This window comes from Lycium ferocissimum, chromosome 11, assembly GCF_029784015.1.
Source record: "Lycium ferocissimum isolate CSIRO_LF1 chromosome 11, AGI_CSIRO_Lferr_CH_V1, whole genome shotgun sequence".
In the NCBI taxonomy this organism is placed as follows: domain Eukaryota; kingdom Viridiplantae; phylum Streptophyta; class Magnoliopsida; order Solanales; family Solanaceae; genus Lycium; species Lycium ferocissimum.
Genome location: NC_081352.1, coordinates 3,305,807 through 3,314,558, shown reverse-complemented (window position 1 = coordinate 3,314,558; position 8,752 = coordinate 3,305,807).

The window sequence follows — 8,752 nt, the reverse complement described above, 5'->3', positions numbered from 1 at the left end:
TTTCTTAGGATGAGAGGCTTCTAGAAGTTTCATGTGATATAGCACCATGGTATGCTGACATAGCAAATATCATGGTGACAGACCTTATACCAGATGAGATCAAGACGTATCAGAAAAAGAAGTTCTTGAGAGATTGTCGGCAATACTATTAGGATGAATCCTACTTGTTCCGAACGTGCGCCGACAATATCATTCGGTGTTGCATTCCCGAATCTGAGGTGATGGATATCTTGAAGGTATGTCATGACTCTCCTGTTAGGGGTTATCATTTTCACAGCTGTGAAAATGAGGCGGTGGAGATTTGTCCTTGGTTTATAAATTAATTGGCACGACTTGGGGCTCATTTGTTTCACCAAAACAGATCATTAGTGACCCTCTAAGCTCTCTCAATCATCCATAATCATCCCAAAATCAAGCTTTAAAAACCTCAACTAGTTCATAGAAGGTGTTTGATCTTGCTTCTAGTTGAAGTTGTGGTGACTAAGTCTTGAAGAAAGTTATGTCGGTTGAAGTTCTTCAAGCTATAAGGTATTCATTGTATTTCTTGTGTTTTTGATTTGAAGGTTTAACAAGTCTTAAAAGTGAAAAGAGTCATGGTGGAAAGGTCATAAGGTGTTGTATTGAAGTTATTGGCTATGGACTGAATTTGAAAGGAAGTTTTGGACTGATTTGAGTCTAGTTTGAATGTAATATCTTAGATATGGTATTGTTGATGTTGTTATTAATGTTTTGGAGTTATTTTGGAATTGGGTGGAAGTAGATGATATAGGGGAAATGCTATCCAATTTCCGTTAGCTCACCTATTAGTTTAACTTGACCTTATAAATGTTTCAACAACTTAACCTTAGCATGAATCATCTTGAATGTATATTTGCAGCTCGGGAAGATAGACGTTGAGTGATTACGTAGACGACAAGGTATGTTAAGGTTAACTTTCCTTCTTTTGGCATGATCCTTATGAACAAGACGTACACGTAACGTTAATCCATAATGATTCTATTCTTTGAAGTTAGAGATGATCCATTTGATTCATGTTCTATAATGTTATCTCCAGAAAGTCTTTCTTTACATCCAATATGATCTCTAGAGTTACTTGTTGATGAAAATGCTATCTCATAATGATGTTCGGATGTATAATGACCTTATGTCACTCCGACAGATTCAAAATGTCCTCTTATCATGTTTATGCATAGTATTTTATTTATATATCTGCATATACAGTCCTGTGACCGCTCAGATGTTATATGCGTGTATATTATGTATTATATATATGTATGAGGTATGGGGAAGGTGACGGCGTTAAATACGCACAACCACCTGATCAGCTGGTCATATGATGATAACGTTGACGTTGATGATGCCCACAGAGGCCGATAGGATACGATGGGATGCCCACAGAGGCTTGACAGGCGTTATGTCTATATATATATATATATATATATATATATATGTACGACCTCATGTATTCATGCACAGTATTTATGTATATCATTGACTCACAGAGGCAGTTCAAACACACAGGTTGCATTTATTTCATCATATGTTTTCTTATGTCTCTTTCACATTACTTTCATGCCTTACATACTTAGTACTTTGTCCGTACTGACGTCCCTTTTTGGGGGCCCTGCGTTTTGTGCCCGCAGGTGCAGATAGACAGATTGGTGATCCGCCCCCGTAGGCTGCCATTCAGCTGACATTGGAGCACTCTTCTTGTTCCAAAGTTGCTGTTGTACTTTTGGTACGTTATTCTTCTGTGTATATACGGGTATGTTGGGGCCCTGTCACGACCGCTTATGTCAGATACTCCAGTAGAAACTTGTAGACAGTCATGATATTGGTTAGGTTTGGCATAGCCTTTCGGTCTATATTTCACTATATAGTTTTTCATAGTGGCCTATCGGCTTGCACAGTTCACGTCCAGTTTAGTCATATAGATAGTATGTTATGGGCTTATTCGGTCACGCCCCAACCTAGGTGGGGTGTGATTGGCACCCGGAGCCTTATTAACAACAGAGTCTTCGTAAGATAACATTTATCTATATCTAGATTCATCATAAAACATGCCAAAGAAGGAAAGGATTAACCTTAACATACCTTTCAACCTCCTGTTCCACAACAATGCTAAGTTCAATCCGTCTTCCGTTCGTCTACAACAAGGAAGATGGTACTAATGTCATATTTGGTGTCACACTATCGTGATTTGATTAATAAACCTATTCTACGAAAAACCCGGCAACACCTCCTTTGTTGCTTCAACTTTACATACGTTTAAATCAGCCAACAGCAGCCCAAACAATAATAAGACTCATATCAAGCTATTTCAATAACCAAATAATCCCAACGAGCGGCAAGCTCGGTTTACAATTAACGAACTATAGTTTAATTTCTTTCTCTTCTTCATAAACATGCTAATAACCACAACAATAATATATCCTTGTTAGTTCATCAACTTCCAGCCTAAAATATCAAAAGGAGAATATCCAAAACAACTCATATACACGAGTTTCTTCAACTACTACTTTAAGGGGCCCGTTTGGCTTAGCTTAAAAAAAGCAGCTTATAAGCTGAAAACAGCTTATAAGCCAAAAAAAAAAAAGTTGGGGTAGCCCAACCTATTTTTTTGGCTTTATTTTAAGCACAAAATGGCTTATAAACTGGCCAGCCAAACACTCAAAAAAGTTGTCAGCAACTTATAAGCCAATCCAAACGGGCTCTAAGCCAAGTTTCACCAATTTCTTCATCAAACAAACTAGATATAGTCTTTACTACCTTGACTACATGTAGAAGGGTGTATATCTTACCTCATTTTCCAAGAATTCCTCTTCAACCACCTTACTTCACTACGAAGAAATCTCTGATTTGCTAATGGCCAAAAAACAATCAGAGTTAGAATTACGTAATTGACGTGGGCATAACCTCGACATTGTTCCTCGTATTTTTACTTCAACGAATGTAAATTTTTCCCTTCCTCTCATTGCTGCCCCTTCCTTCTCATTGAGATATATATATATATATATATATATATATATATATATATATATATATATATATATATATATATATATATTTCTCTATGTCTATACGTTGCTGCCATTTTTCATTTTTAGGAAATTTTCCCATATAAGAAGAAAGATAAACATATATATTCTTTACCTACTGGAAACGTGAAACAACATATGTTTCATATATATGAAAGAATGCCAAGATGTAAGCATTTCATTAATATAAAATTATGACTTATCCACCTCCTTTATAGTGGACCATGGGGCCACCTACTAATGGCCTTCCACCTCACTTCCTAAAGAGACACATATATAAATTCATAGTGCATGAGTCACCCCCTCTTTCTTTTAACCACCCATGTGGATTTCCACTTCCATGAGTTACTAATCACTTTGTTAATCTCTCACTAAAAATTCAACATTTAACTAATTGTCCACATAATTAATTTTTAGATCTCAATTCACTTAAGTACTAATCACTTGTAACACACTTCATATACTTTACTATCATGGCCATGTGATATAGCACTAGTCCATAAATACGGGGTCTTATAGCCTGGACTGTATTTCATCCCAAAATATAAAACTTCGACGAAACTAATTCTCTTTGATTCGTTTAACCTCCAAAACCTTCCAACATGTGCAAAACAAGGTTTTAAACACTTATAACCACTAAAGTAGCCTCGCTCATCCGAGCTTACATCGACTAACTCATAACCTCAAAGATAATCACATTCTTCAATCCTATGATGATGATCTTATGAAGCAACTCGACGTACGAAATTACGGGATGTAACATCATTCTCCCCTATGGACCATTCATCCTCGAATGTTGGTCTTACACGCGTACTAGTGTTTACACCAAAGCTTAAATACAACCTCTTCTAACTAGGCAACTACTCTGGTAGACACATCTAAAACTCATGGCATTCCCCCCTTTAGGCTCATTTCTTATATTAGAACTGATCATTGGGACTCTCCCGAACTTATAACTAACACTGCCTTTTTTCAACTCTTTCCTTTTAATTCTTATTGCCATATTCTATAACAAGTTGTTTCTATGGACCTCTATATGTATACTAAAGCTTCTTGCTTGGTACTTTGTTGTACTTATGACTACTGCTACATTCTGCATCATAGCCCAGGTTATCTATCCTTAGGGCTTTACTACATCGAGGTAGTTGACAATATATCTGATTATATATATTTTGGGTGTGTGTGCTCGGTTCAGATGAGATAGCCAGTCTTTATATAAATAATCAGAATGAGGCCTTGTTGGCTAGTTGGTATTGTCTGTTTCCAGGTAGGCCCTATCGGCCTAAGTTGAGGGTTACCCCTCCAGAGTTTCAAATTTAGAGTAGTTCGCTCGGGCCGAGTGCGGCACCGGGTGCTGGCCACGCCTCTCAAGATTTAGGGCATGACAAACTTCACACCCTAAACTGAGGGGCATGACGGGCACCCGGCATTACCGGCTGAGTACCACCTGGCGTACATTCAACATACTCAACTTATAACAACTACGAGGAACCATATGACATATGTGTAACATAAAGGGATCACCTGCATGCAGAAAAGGCCCAACACAGTAATTTATATATATGCACGCAAGCTGACCAGGCTGCTACTAATGTCTACAAAAGATCACACGGCCGACATGACCACAACAACAATACCAGTACCAAACTAAGGCCGACAAGGCCGCATATAACATCTATACTTATAACACCTGTCTATGAGCCTCTAAGAGTAAGCATAAACGTAACATAACGGTCGGGACAGGGCCCCACCATATCCAAAAGATATAGATAAGGCATGTATATGTTAGCATACAAAAATCGAGCAAGTTCGGAATAAGTGGAGCTTGCAGACTATCCGCTGAACTGTGTAAGACTAATCAGATGGTCCTCCAAGATGCCTGTCAGGACCTGCAGTGTGAAATGCATCCTCTCGAGTAATGGGACGTCAGTGTGGATGAAATTACTGAGTATGTAAGGCAGGAAACATTAACATAAGTAAGACATAGATATAAACGAATAGAAGTAACCTGAGCCATCTGAGGACGTGAAATATGCAATGCATGAGTTTAAAAATCATATGCAAGTATATACATGTAGTACATCATCATCATATCGTCCTCAACCCGCGTTCGGGGAGCATCATCATCGTAACATGCCCACTGCAATGGTGTGCACATCTACGTGCCTGTCGGGCCGACTATAGCGCGGTGCGGTGTAGTAAAATAATGAATGCATATATATATACAATGCATGAGGAACTAATAGAAATGACATATGGGCCTTTCGGAGTGACATAAGGTCGATAACCTCCGAATAACGTTATGGAAACTCATATCAACATCAAGGAACCATTTAGTGAAGTTAAAGCATCATAACAAGAGTCAATCAACTAACAAAGGCATTATTATTGAAGTACAAAGCATAGGAATAGAATGAATTGTTATGGAACGCTTGTATACATGTTCAAGTTGGATTCGTACCAAAGAAAGAAGGAAACGAACACCTTACATACCTCGAGTATCGTACGGTGGCTTCGTAGAAATTCTTTAACCCGTAGCCTAGTAAACACCTCGGCCTATAACAACAATAACAACTCCCATTAAGCCTGGAATACCCCATTTATAATAATAGGACTCGGTGTGTGTTGACACCTAATTTTTTGACCTCCCATAATTTATTTTTTTTACCCAGAGTCTTTGAATTTTAAACGGGGTGGAATATGTATTTTTAGAAGTCAAATTGATTTTATAAAAATTTTTAGATAATATTTTACCATTCTTATTTGGTAAAGTACTTTCTATAATGTTATAAATCATTTGGAAATTAATTTGCAACAATTATGGTACATTTGCTAAATTTAATCAAGGAAATAGTATAAAATAATAATTTATTTAATTGCTTAAATTAACAAAAATTAATTAGCAAATATTTTACTCTGTTTAATGCAAGGAATCTGGTTAATTATATAAATTAATCATTTTACCCTCAATTCTTGTTTAATCAATTTATTAGAATTTATCATAATTAATTGAGTGTTTAATTGTGGTTTATTCTGTAAATTGCCCATTAAATGACTATAATTGAAATAATCAATTAATAGCCCAATTATGGCCCAATTGAAAGTCAATTTCTATAATTGAGGTCATTATTGCAAAATTAGCCTTTTAAATTGTTATTTAGTTTAAATGTGACCTTGCATGAAAGGGCCAAAATCATTGGCTTGATTAATTAAGGTCATTTTTGCAAATGGCACCCTAAGATGGCTAATTGGACCAAATAATGCCATAATTGAAATAGCCTGGTCTTAAAATTAAGCCAATTAAGGCCATTGTTTGCAAAGATTAGTCTTTAATTGCTTAATTAACCTTGTCTAATCATAGTGAAAGGTCTAAATTAATTAGTCTTTCCTTAATTATGGTTACTTATTAAAACGAGTGTCAAAATCCGATGTATATACACATATATACACAGATATATATTTATATAACATGTATACATGTATATATATTGATCAGCACCTTTCATTTTAATTGAGGACCAGGCCCAGTCCAATTTGGACCGACCTGGCCCAACTCAAGAGTAAAAGGGGTAAAAGGGGTAATACCCCTATACTCTTCATTTCCTCATCCAAAAGCCTCCCTACTCTCCCCTTTCCCTTTCCCTTCGCGAAAAAACCCTAGTCGCCATATTTTTTTTCTCTCTCTGTGTCAGCATCCCAAAATGGGTAATGGCATACTGTGCTTTCGCTTTGTACAGTCATGGTTCGATCGTTTGAGGCAAAAAATTGATGCCTCATCTCCAAACGACGCCAAACGCGACCTTATCATGATAAGTTCAACTCTTTTCTCTCCAATTTCTGCTTTACAACGGTCAAGTGATTGAATTTCTTTAATTATCTTTGTTGTGTTGTGATTTTGAATCCTTGATTTTCATTGGTTCATGAGGAACCAAGAGGATTAATTTTCTTTAGCTGAAATTTGACCCTTTATCCAATCGTATACTCGAATCTGGGCCATTGATGCTTAAGGTGAGACTTGAATCTCATAAATCTGAGCTTGTCCCACATCGATTCGAAATTAGGGTTTGGGGGTTTGGGGATTCTATAAATAGGGTCCTAATCCTCACTATTTGGGAGGCGGGCAACTGAAATTTCACTTGCATACTCGAAATACTTAAGTTTTGAGCAGTTTAGCTTTAAAGACTTTGATAGTTCGAGTGAGTTTAAATTTTAAAGTGTTTTTTCTCTGTTTTCTTGTGTTGATTCTGTGGCTGAGTGTTGGGGTTGAGGAATCAAGGTTCTACCAAGTCTAATCTCTTCTAAGGCTGCGCATCAAAGAGGTAATCCCCTCTCGTGTTTATTTTAGTATTTTATTTGGTTTATTAATTGTTTTTCTATTGAGTGTTTATGATTAAGAGCTTATGTTAAGTGTTTATATGTCTATTTTGGTTTAGTTAAAGTTTGGTATGTCTCTATAATAGGTATTCATAGCATGTTTAGGCAGTTTATTTTAGTTTAGTTTCATCATTTACTGTTTATATGACCTGAAGGTTAATTAGTTTGTTGGCTAAGACATCTTTGAGTGATTAGTTTGATTAGTATGTATGGCAAAACATGTTTTATATTAACTAGCTTCAGCCTGTTTATTTAAGTGTATTAACAACTTAATCAGACAAGCATATGTATATAAAGATGAACCTGGGTTGATTTGTTTAAAGCATGCTCTATTTGTGATTTGGTTGGTTCATATCGATTAAGGTAATAGAAAATGGTTAGGTTCAATACATTGTTGGTTCTGAGTTTTGTTCTAAGTGTATGTTAGCTTGGCCCTGTCTGTTGTCCTGTTATGAAGAAATGAGTAATAAGGTTATAGTTTGTTGGGCATTCATGATGAGAAGTGTAGTCTCATGGTCTGAAAAGTGTGATATTGGTTGAACATGGTGGTACTAACTGTCTAGCTTATTTTTGCGACCTTGCTGTTTGATTTGCTAAGTCTCAGGCAAGTCTTGAGTTGTTCCAATACCTGCTTTATTGCCATTAGTGCTCCTTTTGTTTCAATATTGTGCACTGTTAAGCCCTTGCAATATCATCTAAATGTGGGTAATGTGAATATTGCTATGTCATCTGATGAATACCATGCCTAGTTCTGATTTAGAATACTATAAAGCATGATACATAGTTTAAATGTTACATTGGTTGGTGATCTCATAGACTGCTGGAATCTGATCCCTTGCTTATGAAATGTTTGAGCTTGGCTTAGGGTCCCTCTGGTTGTAATAAGCATGATTAGTTCTGTTAAGCTTTCAGTTTGATCCCTGTAATAGTTAAAGCATCTTTGGTGTCTTGTTTAGATGTGCATAAGGTCACCTACGACCCTTTGATTCTGATGTAATGTGATAGGTGTCTCTATGATAGTTTGCTTAATCTCAGTATTGCCTCTATAATATTGTGCCATTGATGACATAAAACGCCATTAAACCTGAAGAATACTGCCTCTTTAAGACTCAGTAATACTTAACTAATTTGTTAAAATGACTAGCCCTTATGTATGATCTCATCGTGGCCCTATTTTTCCAAAACTATAAAACTTATAGCTAAGTCCATGATAGACTAACTGATTTGGTAAGTGGCCAACACCTTTGTATGCTCCTCTGATGTCTGTTCTAAGTTAAGGGACTTGCATTCTATTGATGATTCAGTGTCTTAAGTCTCAAAGTAAAAATGGTATGCAAGAA